The sequence below is a fragment of the Grus americana genome, chromosome 1, assembly GCF_028858705.1.
Source record: "Grus americana isolate bGruAme1 chromosome 1, bGruAme1.mat, whole genome shotgun sequence".
In the NCBI taxonomy this organism is placed as follows: Eukaryota; Metazoa; Chordata; class Aves; order Gruiformes; family Gruidae; genus Grus; species Grus americana.
This window is the reverse complement of record NC_072852.1, coordinates 32660554-32685399: the sequence shown is the minus strand read 5'-3', so window position 1 is coordinate 32685399 and position 24846 is coordinate 32660554. Positions and strand designations below refer to the sequence as shown.

The 24846-nt window shown below is 39.7% G+C and overlaps 1 protein-coding gene across 3 annotated transcripts in view; it reads right to left on the bottom strand.

Moving 5' to 3' along the window:
• Positions 1–12419, bottom strand: part of CNTN1 (contactin 1) — a 263603-nt gene extending 251184 nt beyond the window's left edge. For all 3 annotated transcript variants that reach the window (XM_054811869.1, XM_054811813.1, XM_054811784.1), the window contains exon 1: positions 12285–12419. The gene's annotated coding sequence lies outside the window, so the exon portion shown is untranslated. The remainder of the gene's footprint in view (positions 1–12284) is intronic.
• Positions 12420–24846: the final 12427 nt, after the last annotated feature.

The following is a 24846-nucleotide window of genomic DNA, read 5'->3' as shown; positions in this document are numbered from 1 at the left end:
ATCAGGTTTCTATACCTACTTACTGGACCTTATTATTGCTATTCATACAGAGTATGTTTGTACAGCATCCTGATTCTGAGTGACACACAGAAGTGCTGCTTCAATGAAAATTAATTTACAAGCATATTCCTAATGAATCATCTTAATGATAGAAATAACTTGCAAGAGAATCTCAGAATAATATTTTCCCCTCTAATATACAGAAAGAGTTACACCTCATTTTCCACTAAGAGGGAAGAAAATAGAAGGAGCAAAGAATCATATTCTCAGATGCATAGTATAGAAATGTTATTTTTAATGCAGGGAAAAAAGGATCCATTATTTGTATAACTGAAAACTGTCAACTTTTTTTTTTTTTTCCAAAAATATCGCTGAGACTGAGCTGTCAACTCTTAGTTGATTCAGCAAAACACAAGTGACTCGGAGGACAAGTACTTCTTCCTCATGCTGCCTACATGTATGCACTCTTTCTTTGAGAAAGCTGAATAATGGATGATTTCTCTGGAAAAAAGAAAAGAAAAAGAACTTGTCTGAAAAAGACTATATTGTAGCATAAGAGGAGGAGGCAATTTCCTTACCCAACTTCTATGCCAATTACCAAGCTGTGCGGCTTACAACTCTCACTTATTGGAAGCTAGCACCTGCCAACTGTCACTAGATCAACAGAGAAAAAAAGAGACACAGTAATGTTTATGCACACTTCTGCAGTCAGAATTAACAAAACAAAAAAAAAAAGGCACTATTTGCAACTGCCTGTGAAATCGTAAAAGAATATTTACAAAAGTCTGCAACAAATATTTCTGCTTTTATATCACACTGAATTGAGAAAACATTTAAACCCAAAGCTCTGGACGAGCAATTAAAGAAACTGATCTATAATGGATTCCTTCATTGCTTTCAGCTGTCTTCTAAGGCAGCCCTCTAGGTCTGACTAACTGAAAAACAAGAATACAGATGTTTCTACTTATCTACATGTAATAATGCAAAACATTGCAACTAAAAAGCTCATCCTTATAAGTGCCTGTATCTTCCTACACACTAACTGAAATATAAATTAATTGGCTGACTACGATTCCTCCCTCAGAAGTGGTCCAATTGTATACAGTATTTGACAAATGCATGCAATAATGTGTGTAATATGCCAAATAAGAAAGATTATGTTTATCTGGAAACATTTATAATGTAGAGGTATAGGAAGAGCAATAAAATTGTTTAAAATGTAACAGCAACAACTGAACTACAAATACTTAGAAATCAGGGTGGTTTTGAGCATGCAAAAGTGAAAGGTTTTAACAAAAAACATAGTCCGTAGTTTGAGTATATTCAGTCATCAAGTAGCTTCTTGAATTGCTCGGCTTGAATTAAATTTTCAGATTTTTTTCTATTAAATCCTAACATAATGATTAAAAATAAGAATCCTGCTGTATTAATTTGCATTTTTTATTTGATTATATGCTCCTGTACTTAATAGGGGAAGATCTGTCCTTATCTGGTATCACTGTCTTCTCCATCTTTCTTTCTTTATTTTTTTAGGTATTTTGAGAGAAGGCAGGCTTACAGTTCATATTATGAATTAGGTATCTGGTTTCAATATTACATCCTGGGATCAGTTGAAGTTCATAACCTTGGCCTGGCAAGCCTTCTGAGATGCTGCCATTGTAAAGTTACCATTTAATTAACAGCAAACATATTCACAGACTAAATGAGGACCTCCAATTCTTGGGTGCCTTTCAGAACAAAGTCTGAAAGACAACTGCCTCTAAGCAGACAGATAATTATGAAATCAGATAATAATGAAATCAGAATTTAAATAAAAATAAAAAAACCCAACACAACCACCTCCCCCAAAAAAGCCCTGTAGATTAACAGACATAAAGCCACAAACATAAATACACTTTTTATGTAAGTGCTTAGCAACATCCTGAAAGACTTCTTAGAAGAAGAACAAGTGTCTATGTTCTGCGAGATTACTCCAAACACCTAAATATTATTATTCTACACTATGGTAAAGATCTTCAGCCAGAAAGTGCTCAGTGCAGCCCAAAACTTGCATCTGGATGATGAAGGTTAAAGGCCTCATGCTAACAGCTAATAAAAAATCCTCTCATTTAAATCCACCTATACTTAACTCTGAAAAGCCCGTATTGAATTTTGTGTTCTGACAAAACTTTCAGATGAGTAAAGACAAAGTGACAAGCAAAAAATTATTGGGAACATGCATTTAACAACTGATTCTCCCAGAGCAGGCAAGAATTAGCCCCTGGACCCTCTGGAATGATGACCTGTGTTTTATGAAGCTGTACTGGAATTATCCTGCCAGTAAACTGAAATTTTAAAAATGTAGTTTATTGGCTATACAGATAACCACATTTGCCTTTGAATTATTTTATTATTTTAGATTACAATGTCTCCAAGTCAAACAACCAAATAACTGCTCTTTGGCTGCTTGCACACCTCATTAAATAGCACAGTATCTAGCTGGTATCCACACAATAAATGTTTTCCCCTTTTATAAAAAGATATTTGGTATCTATAAAAAAAGATTAATACCTCATTAACTATGAAAATCCTTGGAAAAATAAGCCAAGAATATCCTACATGTTTGGAGTGCTTTAGTTTAGACAAAAACAAACAAGTATCAAAATAGTTCTACCTACAAGCACGCTGAACTGAGCAAGGGGCTGTCTAGAGACAGGTGCTAAACTGCTGAAATAAAAATTACTTTTCAAGGTGCTCCATATCGTTCACTGCACTTATATTAATCCACCAGTTTTTCTTCAAGCTGGTCTGCAAAGAAATCTCTGAAAGCTGGCTAGTTCTGTAACATAAAATACTGTAGGTGCTTTGGTAATATTAGTTAATACCACAGTAAATTGTGACATGTTCTTATCGGTTTATGTGGTATATTATAATTTTTTTACAGTTGCCAAAAAGGCACATATATTCCTTCCACATTTTCCTTTCTCCTGTTGTCACACCAGTACCAGTAAACATTAGCATAGATGTGGAAAAAGAGTGCTTGGTGTTTCGTGGTTTTGTTCCATTTTTGTTTGTTTAAAAAACAAAACAAAACAAACCCACAAAAACCTACACGGGAAACCTTAGTGACTATTTGCAGGCTTTATCTAATCACTGACGGTTTAAATACCGTCAGTTAGCAACACTGCCAAGGATAAGATTAGCTAAAAATATTCAGTAGGTCACACAAGCTTTCTACATGAATGTAAATAAAATTGAGGTAATACCTAAGTATATGGTCATACACTAAAGCATGGCTCTTTCAGAGTTGCCCTAGTTTAAAAAACAAACAAACAAACAAACAAAAAACCCCATCCTGAACCTCTGTGCTTTCTTCCAGTATATGCATAGGCAAGGTCTGAATTATATGAAGCTGCTGTAACTTCAGATACAAATATCACATTAGAGTGGAGTTAATCAGTCTGAAGAAAAAAAAAAAGCCTTTATATCTTTTGAACGCTTCAAATGAGATCTCACAGAAATGAGACAAAACAGGTTTTATGGTTCAGCCACATTTAAGACTGGGTCAGCTGGTCTGTAGAGAACCCACAGAACGTATTACAATAAAAGAATGTGAGCGGAAATGGGAACAGCTGTGCTCTATTACAAACCTGGGGCTGTTTTAACTACAAAACTTTCTTTATGCTGTTAAGTTGCTGTAGAACTCTGCCATTCTGAGCAGCATATTCAAAACTCCCATTTCCACAACAAAAAAAATACTTGGTTTAGTCAGATTTATTTTTTCCTGTATCTCACCTTTACAACTAAGTGCAAATTAATCTTTCTTCTCAGACATACTACTTTCCTCCATACCCCAAAATCACATTTTGTAATCACACGACCTAATATTAAATGAACCAAAAAATTGCTGGTAGTGAAAATGCAATTAAGTCTTTTTCATTCAAAACCCTTTAGTCATCTCAAATATTCTTAGCTAATAAAATGCAGATCACCATCACATTAAAAACAAAAACCTGTTTAATATTTTTAAAACAATTATCCACTCCACTATCCCAGAGGGAGATTTTACACTGGTTTTGCTCCTGAATCCAACTCAAGATGATTTTTCCAAGAAAAAGAGAGAAGTGTTTCAGTTCAAGAAAATCTCTCAAGTAATGACTCATTTATGCACATATTGGTGGAATGTCCCCAGAAGAATAAAAAGCATCCATTACCAAGTAAGTATACTTTATTTTTCATGTTAATTTCATTAATACAATGCAAGTACCTCAAAGTACTGTTTACAGTGACATTTTAAAAATGCAATTAGTAACTTCTAAACTAATTTCTTAAAAATCATCCTACTTGAGATTATCTGCTTCTCTTTTCTTTCATTATTTTTAGGGTATGTATTGGATAACTTTCTTCTACAGTCCACTATCTTCAGACAAATAGAAGTGCATTGCGGAAAAAAAAATAAAATGATGCATATAGATATGTTTGTGCATGTATACAAATATATGTTAATGTAATGGTGACTGGATGAGGCCAGATCAATGTGTCAGATAATTTTAATTAGGTTTTGTTGATGTTTTCCAGATTCTTACTTTGTAAATACCAAGTATTTAAAAGGAAATTAATTCTTCATCTAAACTGCTAATACTATGTTTACACATATAAATGTTTAGAAAAAAATAAGAATTTTGAAATAAATTGGTTGCAATAGGAATTATTCACCACATACTGTAATTTTTCAGTTAATGCATCAGTAAATATTGCAAAAATCTACTTTTCAATGGGGCATATCAACAGCAAGAAATGAAAGAAGCAATGATCTGGGATGAGGAGCCAAAGAACTGAGGATCTTATACAGCATTTCCTCCATAACTCTGAGGATAAGCATTTTCTCCTACACTGATTTAAAAAAACAAACAAAGTATCCATCTGACAAGACTTAATGCAAAACTGAAATGGCAGATGTTTAAACAACAAAATACAACTGAGCTATCATCCCAGTTGTTTAGAATAGAAGTCAGCATTAACACTATTCCACTAGTTATTCTTTACTGGTCTTTATGCAATAGCTGGTACAGTTCTTATGTGTTATGTAAAGAGTCAAGAAAGACATGAAAGCAATCAAAAAGAAATTCATACCTTTTTTTTTTAAGCTCAGATAAGGCTGAACTTTCACATTCATCAGTCTTTAGTTTATGAGTTTCAAAACCAACATATTACAGTAAAGCTGTAGACTAATTTTTCCATTGTGATGGCCTGATTTACGGCTTTGCCAGGGATATCATTGCTACACCTAGTGTAAGGGGCAGAACGGGATACTTTTTCAAAACATTAATATGTTAAAAAAAATTGAAAAATTAAAGGGCCAGGAAAAGTCAGAAGGAGAAGGTATAATAAAAATCAAGAGTGAAGAGAGTTCAGGAAGTGACAAGGCGGCGGTGAAAAAGGAGCATTTCAGAATGCCTAGCTTCCCAAGATCTATTTCAACAGCAGCTGGTTTCCCTTGGAGCTTCTTTATAATGAAGATCTGAAGTGGAAACTGTTCAATATTCCAAAGTTCATTTTTATAAAAGAACTAAACTGTAGACAGCTGATGAAAGGCGAATTGGGCTTCTGGCAATAGTACAAAAGAGTGATGGCCTTATTCTTCACAAGAAGAAATACAGAAAACAAAAAAAGTTATATTTCTAGCTGCTCTTTCTCATTTGTCTTAATCCTTATTATCTTCTTTTTGCTTTGCTCAAAAATGTTCATAGTAAAAAAATGCAATACTTTAGCTAGAAGTACTACTGGCAACAGCAGTGAGCCTTCTAACTTGTAGAAAGAGCAAAGCTTATCAACAGATGAGTTATCATACTAAGCACTTTTAGAAGTTCACTAATAATGGTTGGTAAAGAAAAGTACAAGTTTGATCTTCAACATATCGAGACATTTCTTTTCAACTTTATTTTACATCTTACCACTGAGTAGTTGGCAAGACAACTGACTGCCTCTATCAAAACAGTCAGCTTTATTTCAAGTTTCAAAGAAAGCATACTAGTTGGAAATCTGGTTATCTAGAAGGAAGTCTTCATTAAGAAATATTTAGGGTATAAGGCTGCTCCTCTTTTCTCATGCAAGAAACAAAATAAATTATTTTATTTTTCCTAAGATGTGATTAGGTAGGCTTGAACATGAAAAGCCGGAAGAACAGACATAGTGAAAAACAAAACTATACGTGAAAGGTGAATGCATGATGTTCGTAAACCCAAGATAGCTTTCAAAAAAATGAAGTATTCATCACTGCATCACATATTACTTGAATTATAAGCAGGCACTCCAAAAAATCAGTGGGTTTACAGAATGCAGAAGTTTAAAATGATATGGACTTTTTCCCAGCTGTGTTAAATACTAAATTCCCCATCTCACTGCAGTGGATGTGTTAGAACCAGTCACACTTCTGTTGTCCCATCCCTCTGCTTGAGACAGGGGACCAAGTTGTTTCCCTCAGGTAGCATGCACTGATCATTCCCAGAAAGATTAGCACCTTAACTACGTACAACATTAAGACAGCATTAACAACCTGTTCCACTTATCAACATCCAGTGTTTATTTCAAGTATTTACACTCAGATTAAGTGTGTGAGAATTTGTTTGGAAAATGTAAGTTTCATAACATAAACAGCTGTATTAATAAAAGGGGATCCTTTCTTCTGATGAAACTGAAGGTATCATTTCTTAAGTATTACAACTCATTACAACATACCAATGTTAACTGACCAAGCTACTGAATCCTGTTATTATCTGCCATGAAACAGACCTATAATATAACATCAAGCCTACCTAATGCACACAGCATGTCTAGCAGTGCATTGAAATACCATTACCAATGAAAGCTAAAAAGGGGATTCAGTCTGTAATATCAAATATTTCATTCAGACATTAAACATTTTGCCTGTTGGCACAGCTACTCTTTTCCTTTCAGAAAGTACTATTCGGACTGCATATTGATATTTTCCCCTTACAGAGAATGACAGGATAATGTCATAGGATGTTTGTGTTGTAAGGGACATCAGCAGGTTTCTAGACCAACCTCCTGCTCAAAGCAGGGTCAGCTAAGACATCAGATCAGGTTGCTGGGGGTTTTATCCCAGTCTTGAAAAATTCAAAGGAGGGAAACTGCACAACTTCTCTCAATAATCTGTTCCAATGCTTGACTTAATATACCAACACCTTTCCTTGATTTTTACAAATTCAATTTAGCAGTTTTTAAGATGAAGTGCATTACTCAAATTTTATGGATAAGAAAAACAATTTAATGCAGAAACTAATACAGCAGTAAATTCAAGTACATGCCTAACAACTTTGAGGACTGGCTTGACAGGAATCAACAGCAAATTACAGTTACACTTGTGTTCAAATGTTGGGCTCAACTGGAGAAAATTGAATAGTCTGTGGTAAAGCAGAGTGTTTCCAATAAAGCTATAAAAAGAACATCCATGTCATGACTAAAACATGGGCTCTATGTTACAAGCTAACTCCTTTGCATAGGAACAACACATAACCTGACCACTATATGTCAATGATAAAAGCATTACATAAATACAAGCAAAAAACTTGTCAAATATGTGTATTTATATTACTTCATTTCAATGCTGCACTGCTTGTATAAGTTCTTAAGAAGATTCCACAGATACGAAAATGTTTTTACATATAGTCTCACATTAATTATAATATTCAGTCTGTGGTGCAAACCATAACTCATCCATGTCCCCCATATGAGACAGTAGAGCTACTAAGTTATTGTAAATAGTATTTTCATCGCAACAAAAGGATTACCTTATGTAAACAAAATATTGTGGTGCAGCAGTAACTCCACCGGTCACAGTTTTATTCAGATCTCAATTCAGTGAGAGGCTTAGATCTTTTTTTTTTTTTTAAATATTTCTCTAAAGTAGCCATAACAAAACCTTAACATAAAATGAAAAAACAAACAAACAAAAAAAATCCAACAAGTATAAACACAAATCGACCCCTAATCATCAGTTATTTTATTTGCCAGCCCAGAAACCTGTAAAACTTAGCAGGGTTAAACAAAAATACAGTATATGCTCCAGTCCAAATTGCTGATGTCTCATTATAGTTAGGACTATTTAAGTTGTTCAGCATTTCCAACGTTTACTACTACTTACAACTTAGGCAAAGTAAGTGTCCTGTCTGCCCTTGCTTTCTGTCAATGCATATATAGACACACATACTTAACATACTTCATTGAAAAATTCATTCAAGAGCTCAATTTTTAAGAGGGACAATGAAGGAAAAGCACATCATCTTTTTTTCTTCTTTCTTTCAGAAAATTGTCTTTTATTTCAAAAAATGTTAGTGACTATGTTTTGAAGCCATCAACATAGGCAAGCTTTGAGTTAACGCTATGCTCTTTCCTGTATCTCTAAAAATGTGCCAAAACCCAACCAACTTCTAAGAAGAAACTACTGTGTTGTTTCAGTGCAGAAGAACAAAAGCCACTTTATGGTCTATGAAGAGGAGGAAAAATTGAGACCAATGTCTGACAAAAGCACAGAAAAAGTAAGTGGAGATTGAGAAGGGAAGACCAGACTGGACTGATGTAGCAAATCAAGAAGAGGAAGCTCTGGGGAATAAAGAAAAGTAAATTGAAGGAATGCTGACAGGCAAAAAGCAAGGAGAGACAAGACTAGCTGAGAAAAGAAACTGAAGACATTTTGAATGGCCAACACCAGCAATACCTAAAAAATGAAGACTGTGACTGGCTACAGGACAATAAGGAGACTGTCATTAGGAGATAAGTATAACGGATGAAGTGAAAAGGACTGTGCTTGCAGGGCTCTGGCGAAAGAGCTCTCATTGACCATGATACATTCTCTCTAAAGCCTAGAACAGAAAAGACTCCAGTCTTTCACCACTTTTCCAGTATTAGAAGTACCTGTGCAAACGCACTACAAACACTGCCATTCTGCTTTATCACTGGTGTATATAAAAGGGACTGCACTTTCATAATGCTATCACTCATAATGCTAAAAGTTCAAGAGCTTTTGCAAATGATTCAACTTTTTCAATCCTGTTGATAACCACTGTGGGTCCAATACAGTAACACAAAAAGAAATTTAATTTGAGAGCTGAAAATTTTCTGCGTTTTCTTGGTTTGGTTTTATTTCTTTTTTAATTCCCTTAAGTTTAATTTTCTAGGTTTTAAGAAAGTATATTGGACACGTATGCACATTTTACCCCACAAACAACATGAAAATAATATTAAGGTTACTAAATCAACCACTCAAAAATTATAAATAACAAACACTGTTGTCTGTGCAACAATAATTCACTTCCCTTGAGTGTGTACATTTTTATACAATATTTAAATAAAGATTTACTGCTTCTTCAAAGTTACCTTGCCTTATCCAGTGCCCAGGATGAACATGCACAGAAGATGGTACACAATCTAATGCAGGTAGGACTTTTGCCTTACCTACTGAAGAACAGGAATGTGTGTAGTGAATGAGGCAATGCTTGCAGAAAGAAGAAGGGATAGGGGCTCTGTAATATGCCACAAAGGCTTTAATGATTAAAGTCATCCCTTCTGCAGTTTCCTCCATTTCTCTTACTGTCATGCACACCGCTTCACAAATTTCCATAGTTTGTAATTAACTGTGAATTCCTCTTTTTCCTATCCACTCACAGACACATTTGCAGACATGTGAAGCACTGAGGACTGCTACTAAAAGCAGCAGCAGGTGTAAATTGAGCAAATATATTTACAAAAACCGTAGAAATTTCAAATTGGTTACCAAAACATGAGTGAATGCTTTTCACTTAACCCTCTTTGTGCCTCTGTTCACTATCTGTAAAAGTCTTGTCTCATCTTAGGTAGTGTTTGATAAACTAATAATTATTTGTGAGGCATTCTGATCACATAACGATAAGCACTTTACCAAAGCCCATACAGATGTTATCAGTTCTGTCTTCAAAGCAGAGTTGAGTAACGTGGAGTAAATAAATCAGGGGCTCACACAGTGATCAATGAGAATGATAAACAAAAGCAAAATACTGCGTAAGTGAGCTCCATCCATCCCGTGCACTGAATGAGACAGGGTTCCTGTAGGAAAAGAATTGTATATGGTCATGTAGTTAAGACTGTATCAGAAAGACACGCTCACTTACAAGCTCTTTGTTCCCTAACCCTAATAATGTGGTATTTCTTTTACAGAAGGTATTTAAGATACTTAAGATTCTATGAAATGAAGTAAGTTTTTGCGTTATCATGCAGCTGTGTTGAGGATGCATTACGTTTTGGTGTTTGCCAGAGATAAAACTGGAAATCTTATTGGTTTAGAACAACATTGCAGATAATACAAACATGGACAAGGACAGAAGTGTTTTGCTTAGCTTATTATTTTTCTTTTTTCAAATTTAGGGATGGATGAGGTATATTTTGATGAAATGTCAACTATCGCCTAACACAAATACAAAAACTAAGCAACTGATGCTGATAATACACATTCAGAGGTATGGAAACAAACAAAAGCTCCATACTACCAACAGGCTCCTGCAACATTAAAGAAAGTTCCTATTAAAGAAATTTTGGTCGATTGTTATTATTTATACAACATGGGCCGAAGACCATCCTTTCACAGGGATTTGTACAATATTTGCACTGCAAGAAAGACATTTAAAAGTTACTAATGGTAGAAGAGGAAAAATAAAGAATTTTTATAACTTCAGGTTATTTCAGAAAGTTTTCCTCTGCTCTTATGTAGTTTCAAATCATGTGTTTATTATTTTTATTGGTTTACAAGTAACTTTATACAAAAGACTGATACTAAGTAAAGTATATTTGTTAACACCTCCTTTGATACAGCCACTTCTGCACAGGTGGCTGCATTTCTAGGCATTTTTTTGCCTAAGTTGTACACACCAGTAATTACATAATGGTTTACTTTTTAAACCTTAAAGAACCCTTTAAATATTTTTATGGGCTTTAACATAATAACCATTGAAAACATTCTTAGCTCACAGGTCATAGTTTACTTCCATTACTAAATGGAGCATAGTTGATTAACTGCATAGATAATCTCCAGTAGGGTTTATAAGCAGAATTAAATAGCGCTTCATAGAGCAGATGGAATTCCTAAAGAGCCCCTCACTCAATCTGCAGCTCAGGCACAGCATCACGGGCACGGCTCAGCCCCTTCAGGTGACTTTTAGCAGAGCTCAGCAATGGCAATGTCCGCAAGTGGCATTTCTGTTCTCACCAGCAGGTGTTACTACAGTCAGTCTGAATTACTGCCATTTACAGAAAAGTGACACAGAAAAGAAGCATAATTAACATTTTACAAGGGGAAAACAAAGTGAAACACTATTATTTTTACTGCAAGAAGATGCAATGAAAAAAAAATCCCTTTATAGCTGATCACCATAAAATACACCCTAAAACGCAAACAAGTAAATGAGATGGAGCAAGGGTGCCTCTGGGCGTGCAGGCTGCTCTGAAAGACAGCCTGCGCAGCAACCGCGATGCTGAAATGTTGCGCTGTAAGAACACAGTACGGATACATTTTTCCACAAGCTGCCAAAATCCATACGTGCGCCAGTAAGAACCAGAGACGAAACCGAGAATTATGTTTTCCTTGCGGCACCGTCACCCGGCCCCTCCAGCGAGCCGTGCGGCAGGCGCAGCAGGGATGCATGGCAGCTCGCGTCTCCCCCCGCGAAGCCCGCGATCGCGAGGGGACAGCATTCGCGAGAGGATTACCAGGAAAGGCGTCCCACTTTCGGCAGCCCGGGGGTCCCAGTAATCCCATCCCCAGCGCCCAGGCGCCCTGGGAGGGGGCGGCTCCCTCACACACACACACACACATACATATCCTCCCCCCCCCTCCCCCCCCCCCCCCCGCGGCTTCCCGCGTCGTGTAACGGCCGCCGCCCCCGGCCGCCTCACAGAAGCGGTCCCGCCGCCCAGGCCCGGCCTCTGGTACCGTCCGCGGGCCAACGCCGCGGGGGAGCTCGGGGTTCTCCCACCGCCCAGCCGCGGGGCGAGGGGCCGCAGCCGCCCGCCACCCCACACTTGCCCCAGCCCTGCCGGCCGCACCAGGAAAGTTGACTCCCCACCGCGCAAACCCACCCGCGGCGGCGCCCCTTGCCCAGGACGACCCGCTGCCGAGGGCTGCCCTCTCCCCTCACAGGAGGCAACGCCACGGCGGCGGCAGCGGCTCTTACTCGCGTCTCTAAAGCGGAACCCCGCTGCGCAAAGCAGGCGGGGGGCACGCCGCCGCGCCCGCTACGAAGCCAGCCGTGCCCTACCTGTGCAGTGCTGCCGCACAGCCGGGCTGTCACCGCGCGGCGTCCCGCCTCAGCTGCGCACACCTGGCACGGCACGGCCCGCCGCCCGAGCGCCCGCCTGACAGCCGCCCGCGCGCCACCCCCCCCCCTCCTCTCCGCCACCGCGCGCGGGGCCGCCGGGGCCGAGCGGGGCGCGGGGAGCGGCGGCGGCTGATTGGACGGGGGTGATGTCACTCGTGCGCGCGCGCGAGCGAGGGCGAGCGCAGCGGTGAGGGGAGACGTGAGAGAGTGGGGAGAGGTGAGGGGCGAGCGGGGAGAGGAGTGGGAATAGGTGAGGGAATAGGTGAGGGCAGAGCGCTGCGGGGAGAGCGAGGAGAGCCGTGGGGAGCGGGAGGAGAGGGGAGGAGTGTGGTGAAAGCGGTGAGGAGAGCCGCGTGCAGAAGGTGAGCCCGGCGAGGTGAGGGGAGAAGGGCAGTACCAGCCGGCAGCCCTGGCTCGGGGGATGGGGGAGCGGGGGGAGCAGTGCCGGGGACGCGGAAGGCTTTCAGCATCCCTCCGTCCACGCCTGTCCCGCTCGCTGTGACACATGACTGCAGGTGGAACAGCGCTCCGCGCTGCCCAGTGAGCATGTGCAGCACTGACACTCACACTTGCTCTCTGACATACACGCACACGCAAACACACTCTCACACTCTCTCACACACTCGCAGGGACAGACGTGCGGTTTGCAAGTGCCCAAAGGGGGGGTAAAGCCCAAATGAAGCTGCTGCCCGTACTCGGGACGTCTCCCTCAACTGCGCCCCCATCCACTGACAGCAGAAAAAGAGGCGGGAGACGAGACGGACCTCAAGGGTCAGCGGCGCAAGAGATGCTAGGGATCTTCGAGAGATGTGCCTAGTAATGCCAGGTCCAAACTTTCAATTAATACCTTCCTCCCAAGTTAGGAGAATAATTTTGAAACTACAGCATTTTTCTTAAGCCTTAATTTATTTTCTGGGCTTTGCATCTTCTATGCAGGGTCATATTTCTTAATGCTTCTTCATTACCACAAAGGCTAGATATTTATTTTTAAAGCCTCTACCTCTCCCTTCAGCCCAAGTCCTGTGGTATTTTCCACTTTGTAAATTGCTGCAGAAATCAAAACTCCCAGAGGGGAAAAAAAAAGACAAAAGGGCTGTGGGAACATGCCTTGTCCCAAAATAAGTATGGGGCTTGCTGCATACCTGCTTAGGGGAGAGCAGACAGGGCCAGAGTGACTGATAACACACAGTCAATAGCTGGCAGAACATAAATAACACTTGACTGAGTTATGCCACCTGCACAGCGATAAGGACCAGAGAGTAGAAGACTTCAGCTTGTCTAAGGCCCTTGGCCTGACAGCCTGAGACCCCTCGTTGCTCCATGATCAATCCTTTCTGTTGTGAATAACACCGAAGCGTATGCGCTTCCCCTTATGAGAAATGAAGTCTCTGCAACAGAGAGGCATCTGGAGTACTTCGGTTCAGCAAGTTGAGGTAAGGAGGGGCAGGAGGAAATAAGTCAGGACTGCTTCACTTGTAGCCATCATCTTGGGTAGTTCTTGCATGTCTGAAAGGATTTGAATTCGCTCCTCTAAAGCACAAGATACCACTGACCGTATGGCTTTACAGTCTGCAGACTGCAGCAGATACCATTATGTCAATTACAGTGAGATCATACTCCCGCAACTATATGGGTCAGAAGCTTGTTGTTCAAGGATAAAAAAAGATAGTTCATAAAAAACCCTAACAGATTCTCATTTAATCATTCCAGAGTTGGAGATTTAGGCTTGGGTCTTTAATTCCTGTGTCTTAATCCAATACTGAGCATTGTATGCGTACACAAACATGCAGAAGAGAAGAGCTGTCACTGTGGGTGTGTTCTCAAAGCAACAAGGTCGAAGGTTGCACGCCAGGGAGAAAACTGAGTGGTACCAAAGGTGCAATTAAAAAAAAAAAAAAAAAGGAAATAAAGACTGAATATCAGAGCATTACAGTAAACAGTAGATAGTAATGGAACAGAGGGCATTTAAAAAATTAGTGAGCTTTGAAACTGTGGTGGGGTTCCCCCAAAGCTGCTCTGTCACTGTCCTCCTCAGCTCGAGGCTCATGGGTCGAGATAAGGACAGAGAGACATCACTCACCAGTTACTGTCATGGACAAACCAGACGCGACTTGGGAAAAATAATTTATTACCAATAAAATCTGGGTTGAGTAATGAAAAATAAACCCAAATCTGAAAAACACTTCCCCCCACTCCTCCCTTCTTCCCAGGTTCAACTTCACTCCCGATTTCTCTCCCTCCTCCCCTCAGCAGCACAGGGGGACAGGGAATGGGGGTTGTGGTTAGTTCATCACATGTTGTCTCTGCCGCTCCTTCCTCCTCAGGGGAGGACTCCTCACACTCTGCCCCTGCTCCAGCATGGGGTCCCTCCCATGGGAGACAGTCCTCCATGAACTTCTCCAACGTGAATCCTTCCCACAGGCTGCAGTTCTTCACCAACTGCTCCAGCGTGGGTCCTTCCCATGGGGTGCAGTCCTTCAGGACCAGACTGCTCCAGCATGGGTCCCCCACGGGGTCACAGGTGCTGCCAGCAAACCTGCTCCAGCGTGGGCTCCTCTCTCCACGGGACCCCAGGTCCTGCCAGGAACCTGCTCTAGCTTGAGCTTCCCACGACGTCACAGCCTCTTTGGGTGCTCTGGCGTGGAGTCCTCCACGGGCTGCAGGTGGATATCTGCTCAACCATCATCCTCCATGGGCTGCAGGGGGACAGCCTGCTTCACCATGGTCTTCTCCAGGGGCTGCAGGGGAATCTCTGCTCCAGTGCCTGGAGCACCTCCTGCCCCTCCTTCTGCACTGGCCTTGGTGTCTGCAGGGTTGTTCCTCTCATGTATTCTCACTCTTTCCGGCTGCTGTTGTGCAGCAATTTTTCACCTTCTTAACTCTGTTATCCCAGAGGTGCTATCACTGTTGCTGATGGGCTCAGCCTTGGCCAGCGGTGGGTCCATCTTGGAGCCGGCTGGCATTGGCTTTATCGGACACGGGGGAAGCTTCTAGCAGCTTCTTGCAGCAGCCACCCCTGCAGCCCCTCCACTACAAAAACCTTGTCACGCAAACCCAACACAGAAACTCTGGCACAGATGTCATCTGAACTGCAGTTTTTAGACACCTTAACTGCTTGCTTACAGTGAGGACCATAAACAATTTCAGCCTGGCAGGGTTTAGAGCCAACTTAGGACTGCTCTGAATGGCGTTCAATTCCAAAACTGCCTCAGATTGCATTTTGCAGCTAGAAGCACTAAACCACGAATGTCGACTTTAGGATGATTTGCTAAAGGGAGTGCTAGGCTGCTCGGCGTGTTCCCTCAGATGTACAGCACAGGCAGCTATGTACTGCTGCAGTGTATTTAACGTTTAGGATTCTCTTTGAAGGATGTTATTCCATAACATTCAGTAATTTCAGTTTCCGATTTCATTGCCAGAAGTTAAGATGGCTGTCATACACGTTTTGAGGCAGGGTAATTTTTTACTTAAATATACCAGTGGGTGTCTCTGCACTGCACAGAACATCCCTGTCTCTCCCTTTGCTTGAATCAAACATCCTTTGCTAGAGCTGGGGACTCAGCAAAGCAAAACAGGAACAGAAAACATGAAAAAGCAAAAACAGAGTGCATTCAACACCCTGTGCATTTGTAATCATTAGCTGTCTGTTATTCTGTAACACCCTCTTCCTACAATCAGTTTATAGCTGTAGCTCACACACACCTACATCCCTGGGTACTTGATTCCTGTGAGGAATTTGCTCCCTGGAAAGAGACACAAGTCATTTAGGATCCAACTCTAAGGATGAGAGAGGCATAGCTGCAGCCCGCAGCACTCATGGAGGAATAGCAACCACTGACCTCACTTCATATTTCCTACAACAAACACTCAGCATCCACCATAGGAGGAAGGGGGGGCGGGGGAATAAGAAGTGGGGACAACAGCTTTCTGTTACTATAATAAAATGGAGACACAGGCCAGCATGAGCTTTATATACCCCTACCCAGTCTCAGCAATCTTTTAGAGGATTAATAAGATTAGAAGCCCCTATTGTTTTGCTAATGGCTGTTTATTTGAAAAATGGCTTTTCTTGTAAACATAAAGAAATCACCATATGTTACTCCATACTCCAGTGCTGTCTGGGAATACTACTAAAAGCAAGGAATGAAAATCATGCTCCAACTGCAAATTTTACAAAAAAGAAACAATTTGCCCTTCAACTCTGCTGCTGTGGAGTCTTACCTGGTTGGGGGTAATGCATTAAAATAGCTTAGGAGTACTCTTTCCTTGAAAAATCTTGCTGCAGCTTATACTGCTGTAAGAAGGCTAACAGTGCTAACAATCCATTTCAAAGTCCACGGTTATTGGAATTCCAGATGTATATTTGCAGAGATAATTTGAACTCTGACTATATCCAAGCCTATCATCCATGAAGTTGACTCAGGCAAGTCCCTTTTCATTGGTCCCAGATGATGCAAAATATTTTCCATGATATTAAAAGTTTTCAAATGAAAGTAAGAGTTTTAGAGTCGGATACCACCCAGCTGAATGCTACTTTTGTTGAATTCTAAACTGTCCAAAGTGAACGAAACACATCAGAAAGGTAATTTTAATTTTTCTAACTATGTCTTTGAATGGGATTACTGTTCCTAAATCCCTCCACAGGAGGCAGTAGGAACTTGAGATCTGCAAAGAAGGTAGCTTGGAGCTCAGACAGATTTTTTTGTACAAACAAAAATATTCATATCTGACAAAGAACCAGAGCAGGAGAGAAAGTAAGAGGCTGGCATAAGAGTATGATTACATTCTGCTGATCACTGACTGGTACTTGAGCTCTAGATACTTGTAACTTGTGACACTGGGGTTTGGTTCAGAATCAGTCACCTCAAATCATGGGTTGGGTGAACATTAAGTTTGCTGTTCCTTTCAGTAAGCAAATCTGAACTTTGCCTTGAATCTAGTCCCACAAATTAAAATGTTTAACTTTTCCATGAAATTGTTTTCTCTATACGCCATTCCCAGGACGTCAGTTTTGTAGCACAAAAGACATGTGACTCTAGTATCACTTCAGAGAAGCAGAAGTTGCCCAGATTCTCTCTTGAGAATATATTGGCTGTTTCTCACATGTGATGATACCTATTGATACCAGCCGTTACTCATTTAGCCCAAGTGAGAGACGATCATGTCGTGAACACAAAATTCCTCAATTTACTGACAGCTCTACACATTGGGAAGATGTTTCATTTTTCCTAAAGTATATATGAAAATCTGCATAAATACTATGTAAAAAGGATACTCGTACTTACTGCAGTTGCAAGTCTTGAAATTTAAGAATTACTGTTACCTTAGTTTTATCACCCTACTTTTTACGTATGTGAACCTTTTCATGACCTCAGTGTTTTTCACTATGAGTTCCTGTCTCATTCAATATAAAAGGTGAATATATATGATATAGCATCTCTGCAGTATTTCTTTATATTCTTACCAATCAATTGTTTCAGGTGTAATTTACAGCTAAATGGTGCTAAATGAAAACTCATGTTCGTTTTTCATTGTGCCGATGAGTGCAGTTCCCACAGGTTCTCCAAGGTTCCTGGTTTTGAAACTTCTGTTCCAAAAAAACAGGTAGGAAAAGATTATAATCTGTTCATTTCAGTATATGCAACTGAGATACAAAATGACATGTGGAAATTCCTAAATAAATTGCAAGTATCTCAGCAACTAGATGGCCAACTCAAAATATTAATAGCCTGGGTTTATTTTTTTTCAGAAATGCTGAATGTTTTCTACTGTCTTTGGAAAAAAAAAAATACTGAAGTGACTTGTACCATAACACATAGTCTGTGAGGGGTATGGAGCTTAGCTCTCCAATATTGCTAACTTGTTTTCAGCACTTTCTGCTATTTGAATACATGCAGCATAAGGCTTTCACAAGAAAATACATAGAGATTTCAAAGAAAATTCTTCATTCAAACCTCAGTAATAGTGCACACACAATCTTTACTTTGGCCTTTGTATTTTGCTGTTCTTTTAGCATCATTTTTAGAAGGAATTATATAATGCATATTTGTATGCTACTTTTTATTTGCTTTTTTAAAATAAAATATTCATGAGATGATACAAAAAGAAAGTATTAATTTACTTCAAAGGAGAAGAATTGTTGTGCTGTAGGATTCGGCATATCTGTAGGGGCTACAATATGCTCCAGATTTCTGAAGATTATTGAACTATTATTTGATGATATTTTCAGAAGCCCTTTTAGAAGGAGTATTTCTGCTGGAAAGTTCTCAGTCACAGTAGGTATTTGGATATTAAGTACTTAGCATTAGCTGTTAGATACTTTCCACTAAGGTGTGACAGATACCTTGGACTTTTAGCACATTTATTTTTATGCTCACTAGCCTGTTAAGTATATTAGCAACTTGGGATTTAAGGTCTCTTGTTTCCTAAATCTTATCTGAAATCAGCCTGCCAGGACAAGGTACAGAAGCAGATACAGCCCCTGTCTGCTTGTGGGAGGAAATGGGAAGAAGAGAGTAGTGCTAAAATTGTATGGCTACTGTCATCTGTGCTGTTAGTCGCCATCAAGGTTGGTAATAGGTGGTTTCCTTGTTACCACTGTTCAGTTGGGGAATATGGACATGTCCATGTCAAGGCTGGAGTGCTGCAAGGCTTGCAAAGCTGCTATGAGACGACCTCACCATTCAAACTTCTTATACAAAACAACCACAGTAACAGCTTGGTGGTAAAGGCGAGGCCAAGTTTACTGCATGCTAGCACAACCTGAACACATTTGCCTGATGATCATCAGTACAGGAGATAAGGTGTATCAAAATGATGTGCTGGTGGTAAGGAATTTGGAACAGCATCAAAATACATCCCCAAGGACTACCATCATCGTCATCTCTTCGTTTTAATTCTTATTTCATGAGCAGAACAACCCTGCTTAAGCATCACATTCTCTCTGTATCTTTGTTTTCTTAATATCCTGTCTTAGGCTGCCTAACCCCAGTTTTATCAGGTTCATCAGTTGTACTATATCTAGTACAGATTTTCTTTCCTTCTGTCCTGATAAGATTGTACATTGTGTGAATGCTGTGGCGAGCTTCTATGTGAGCAATGTACATTCTCCAAAGCATGCTCGGGTCCTACAGCTACAACATAAGTGACATGGGAATTTGTCATATACCTATTAGTACTAATGACGAGGCTAAAACTCTGAAAGCTCCATATCTGAAATCTGTTTGTTCACCTTGCCTTGACTGGACGTGCATATAGATAGATATAGATATGGATATGGATGTAGATGTAGATGTAGCTGTAGATGTAGACATATACATACATGTGTGCATGCCCCTATATACAAATGAATTTAGAACAGTTTTCATCAGGAAGAAAATAATGAAAAGGACTATGTCCTAATTTTCATCCAATACAGTTTTTTCTTTTAGAGCTCCAAAAAGTCTTTTAATCTTCTCAGCAATGTACAACTAAACTTAATTTAAAGAATTCTCATGGGACTGACACAAATTGGTTGCTCAGCAGTCGAGATCATCTAATAAAATGCTAATCTTTAAACTACAAAGACCAGGAACTTCCACTTCAAAAGATTATACTTTTTTCACTCATGCTTTTTCAAGCAAGGTGTTTTCCTTCTAAAAGGATACAAAAGTAAAGAAATAAAGGGAGATGTAACAAAATGCATACTTTAAAAGGTTTATATATTTTAAAGTAATATTTTTAATACATGTTATAATTAATTTCAATGAATTTATTTTAATGAATGTTAGCTGTGGATTAGAAAAGATTACCAATGAGAAAGATACCGAAAGAAACCTAAACCCCATTCTTAAACCTTTGATTATGTGAAAGTTTAACTAACATTCATAAAGTTCATTGCAAAACTGCAGTCATAATTATTGTGGTGTATTTTGTATAATGTGGTCCAAATTTTCAAGTTTCAAATGTTTTAATGTTAAAATAATTTCCCATTTCCAGTGGTAGAAGATGGAGCAGTCAGGATTTCCACCAGGAAACCTGACACGACTGTCAGCAGCAGCCAGCGAAGAGGGTCAGCAGCGTCCGGGGCTGCATTAGGAAGAGTGTCAAGGGAGGTCATCCTTCCCCTCTGCTCAGCACTGGTGAGACACACTTGGAGCACTGGGCCCAGTGCCGGGCTCACCAGTACAAGAGAGATGTGGACATACTGGAGGAAGTCTAGTGAAGGACCATGAAGATGATTAAAGGACTGAAGCATCTGACCTAAGAGAGGGCTTACTCTCTCTAGCTCTGAGGGCTGGGATGTTTTAGCCTGGAGAGGAGAAGGCTCAAAGGGCTTTCATAAATGTGTATAAATACCTGATGGAGGTTGAGTAAGGAAGACAGAGCCAAGCTTTTTTCAGTGGTGCCCAGTAACACGATGAGAAGCCATGGGCACACGTTAAAATACAAGAAATTCCATTTAAGCATAAAACCCCCCTTTGTTACTGTGGTGGTGGTCAAATACTGGAAGAAGTTGTCCTGGGAGGCTGTGGAGGCTCCATCCTTAGAGATACTAGAGAGAATTGACAGGACATGTCCCTCAGCAACCTTCCCTAGCTGACCCTGCTTGAGGATGGTGGTTAGACCAGATGATTTCCATAAATCCTTTCCAACCTCAAGGGCTCTGTGATCAGGATATTGTCCTTTATGTGGTTAATGCAGAAAATTCCAACTTTTTAAATATAATGAATACAATTTTACAGTGTCTTCATACTCAGGACATGAGACTTTTCCACATAATTTCAAGACCTGGCTCATACAGTGCGTTCAATATAGATATATTTAGGAAGTTTTTCTTAACACAGTGATGTTTTAAAATAAATAAATACATGCCTGTGTACACATATGTGTAGGTATAATATAATGAAACATCAAAGACATTCCTTATTTTTCAAAAGGAACAAAGATTTTATATAGTATTTGCAAAACTGAGGATTTTGATTTCTTTTTAGGTATTACAATGCATTCATCACAGATACTGTAATATTTCTACAGATTGTATAACTTAATCGTTCTCTGAAACGCACCCTCTTTTCTGAGTGGAATATGTCATGACAAGCAACTCTAAACTACAAAAACTGCACAATGAATTTCAGAAGCAATCAGAAAAATAATATACACACATAAACAATTCCAAGTGCCTAGGATCTTCCCCTTTCTTTTTGCAGAGTACATGATACTTGAATCTTTTCATTGATCACTGAATGTATGTATTAGGAAGTGTTTTGTGGTTTGCTACATATGATGGCATGATTGGATGCTATATGGACCATTTCGAAGTAGACATAAACTGTCTATTTTCTGCCATTCAAAAGGAGAGGAGTTGATCCATGTGATCTCTCACAGTCTCATGTTCCTTCTAGAAGTCTTCACTTTCTGCTAATGTCATATTTGCTAACTGTAAAAACTATCTGAGTCTCATCTTTTGAATAGAAGATCACTAACATGGGTCAATGATCTCATAAAGTTAGACAACATGGATTACAGGCACATCAATTTTCAGTGTGGTGGTTTCCTACCTCCACTCTTTAGGATTCAGAGTAAAAGTCAATATTGATCATTTTAAACTGGTGGAATTTCTTTCCTTAAGGTAAATCTTTTCAGGGGCTCTTATTTATCTACCTCTCAACTTTTTAATCCTTTTTGATAGAAGTGATGCTTTTATACTTACACTGTCCATGTTTCCATCACACTGTCCATGTGACCATTTGCAGAGCTCTGAACCTGTTGGCCAAATTTGAAGTACTGAAGTGTCAGAGCTAAATTCTTACACATTTAGTGAAGACAGGGCAGAGCAGAAATACTTTGTAAATGGCTTGATTTAAGGAAAAGCTGTGTTCTATTAAAGATCATAAAATCTGCATGAGACAGAGTGTCTCTATAGAAGTCCCAAATTCAAAATAAACTGCTCCAAGGGTAACTCATTAAACTTATCCACAAGAAAAATCTGTCTCTAGTGCTGCAGGATTAGTGCAGTACTAATTCAAAACTGAGATTTTTCATAGAGTAAAACACAGGGAAAAAGCCTTGGTTTAGATGGTCCAGTCTGCTTGGTACATAAACCATGCTGAATTAATGTCTGAGATTTGCTCCACCACTACCTGATTTTGTGCTTCCACATTGGTGCTTGCATGCTTTTCTTCTTGATTAACAGTTAACTGTGACAGACCAAACCCAATAAACACAGCAGAAATAAAAATTCCAAGACAAATACGTTATTATCCATATAACATTTCATTTAATGCCAACAAGGCTATAAAAATAAGTGAAGTCAGAAATTACAGCTCCAGTGAGGTTAGTATTTTTTTCTTGGTGGTTTGTTGCTTCTTGTGTTTAGCAGATGCTATACCTCAGGGGAAAAAAAACCCACAACAATTACAGTTTACAATTAATGCCTCTGTAGTTCCTAACATTTTAGTGACTAATCACAAGCTGCATCATTACACTGCAGTAGATACAATTCCTCTGTTACAAGACTAGGTTGTAAAGAGAAATCTAAGTTCAGCCTGATATCCATCTGTTTTTTTCATCCAGTGACATTCTAGTGGAAAATACAGAAGCTGCTCTGAACAGCGACCAGAACTCGAAGGTCCCTGTCCTGGATGAATGACATAATTTCTTCTTCTTCATGTCTCTCCCATTAAATCTTCACTTATTTTCTGCATAGCTTCAGGTAGAGATTCTTAATCCTGCTGAGATTTAAGAACTAAACGTTACTGGGTGCAGACTGCATCTGGGAAAATACACGCTTCCTAGAAGAAACGTAAAAGCCAGGGAATTTATATTATTAGAAGCGATGAGTTTTGAGGATATGGGTCTTAGATATCTGAAATGACAGTTAGGTGGCACTTAAGTCCTTTCGTTAACCTACCTGTCTGCTTCTCTGCAGATATGTCAAGACCAAATTGTATCAGACCAGTTCAATCTTCTCATACAACAGCGTAAATGATCTTGTGGACAGATAAAAGGCAGTAGATGTCAAATGCTAGGAATTTTCTTTCAGGTTTCTCATAACAGACTCTGAGCAATTTGAGGAAGATGGTTTAGACAAAAATGCTATTACTTGGCTACAAAACCAGTTGGGAAAGCATATTCAGGGTAATTAGCACTGACTCAGAGTCAAAATGGAGAGCTGTGCTCAGAGATGTTTGTTGAGGGCCTGTCCTGGCATGGTGTTGTTTAATATTTGCGTTGCTGAGAGGAGTGTTAGATGAGACTACACGGCTTATTAAATTCAAAGATGGCCTAGATGGAAGGGAGCTAGCTTGCCAGAGGACAGGTTTTCGTTCAAATGGAGTCTTGATACGTGGAGATTCAATCTGAAAAAAAAAATAGTGCACTGTAGGAAAGGATCTGTCGGTTATCCAAGGTGATTCCCAAGCACAGGCAAACAGCGTTATACTGCTGCAAGAAAATCAAACATCAGACTGAGACTTATAAACAGCAACATGAAGCTGCAGAATGCATGAGCTGGTCCTTCCATCCTACTTGGGTCTGGCAAGGCCTTATTAGAGTACCATGTCCAGTTTTGTCCAGCAAATGGATATGGAGCAGTTGGGCAGAACTGAGACATGCTGAGAAGAGTCACTGTGCCCCATGGAAAAATGAGACAAAAAAAGCTAGTTTAGCTTTAGAGAACAGAGGACGAGGTGGTGACAAGACAGCAGTCTGCTAAGTAAAATGGTGTGAGAGAGGGAGGTTCACCTGTTGTTTAAGCCCATAGTAAAGAAGACAGGAAGTAATGGCTGTAAATTACAACAAGGAAGCATCAGCTTAGATACTAGTGGTTTGAAGTCTCCAAAGGAGCTTTGTAAAAGCAAGAACAATCTCACTAAAGATGATCTTGACTTAGGAATTTGACTGCACTAGGTGATCTCTCTAAAGCTACTTCAGCCCTGCGATGGATTGTCTTTTTGATGTCTAAATCTCAACTAGAATCAATGTCTAAATCTCAACTAGACTGTTTTCCTGTAGCAAAAGCTTCAAGCAATAGCAAAACTGAGTCCTGAATATCTTCAGCATCTTTTTTAGGTTATCCAGACCATAGCAATATTGCATTCCGAAGCTGGAAAAGATTACTGTGCTCGTATTATTCTGCATTAACTGAATGATGATGGGAACACCTGCTGCTTTCCATAAGAAGATACTGCAACATAGGCAGTGGTTACCTCATTTATTGCCCTGCCTGGGACCTGCTCAGCCGTAGCGTAACCTGTCAATTATGAAACGGAGAGAACTGCTGAAAATGCCAAGGCAGTGGCCAAATTCATCTCACCTCCCTTCTTATATCTACAGTATAAATGTCTACAACTGCACCACTCATGCTAAACTCCACTCATGGTGAAGAGAGAAAACTAGGCAATTTTAGAATGCAATTCATTTGACTTATTTTAGATGTCTATATTAGGATGAGACGAACAGAAGTGCTTATTTTTCGCCATTGACTAGATGCAAACTAGATGAATAGCTCAGATGGGGAAAT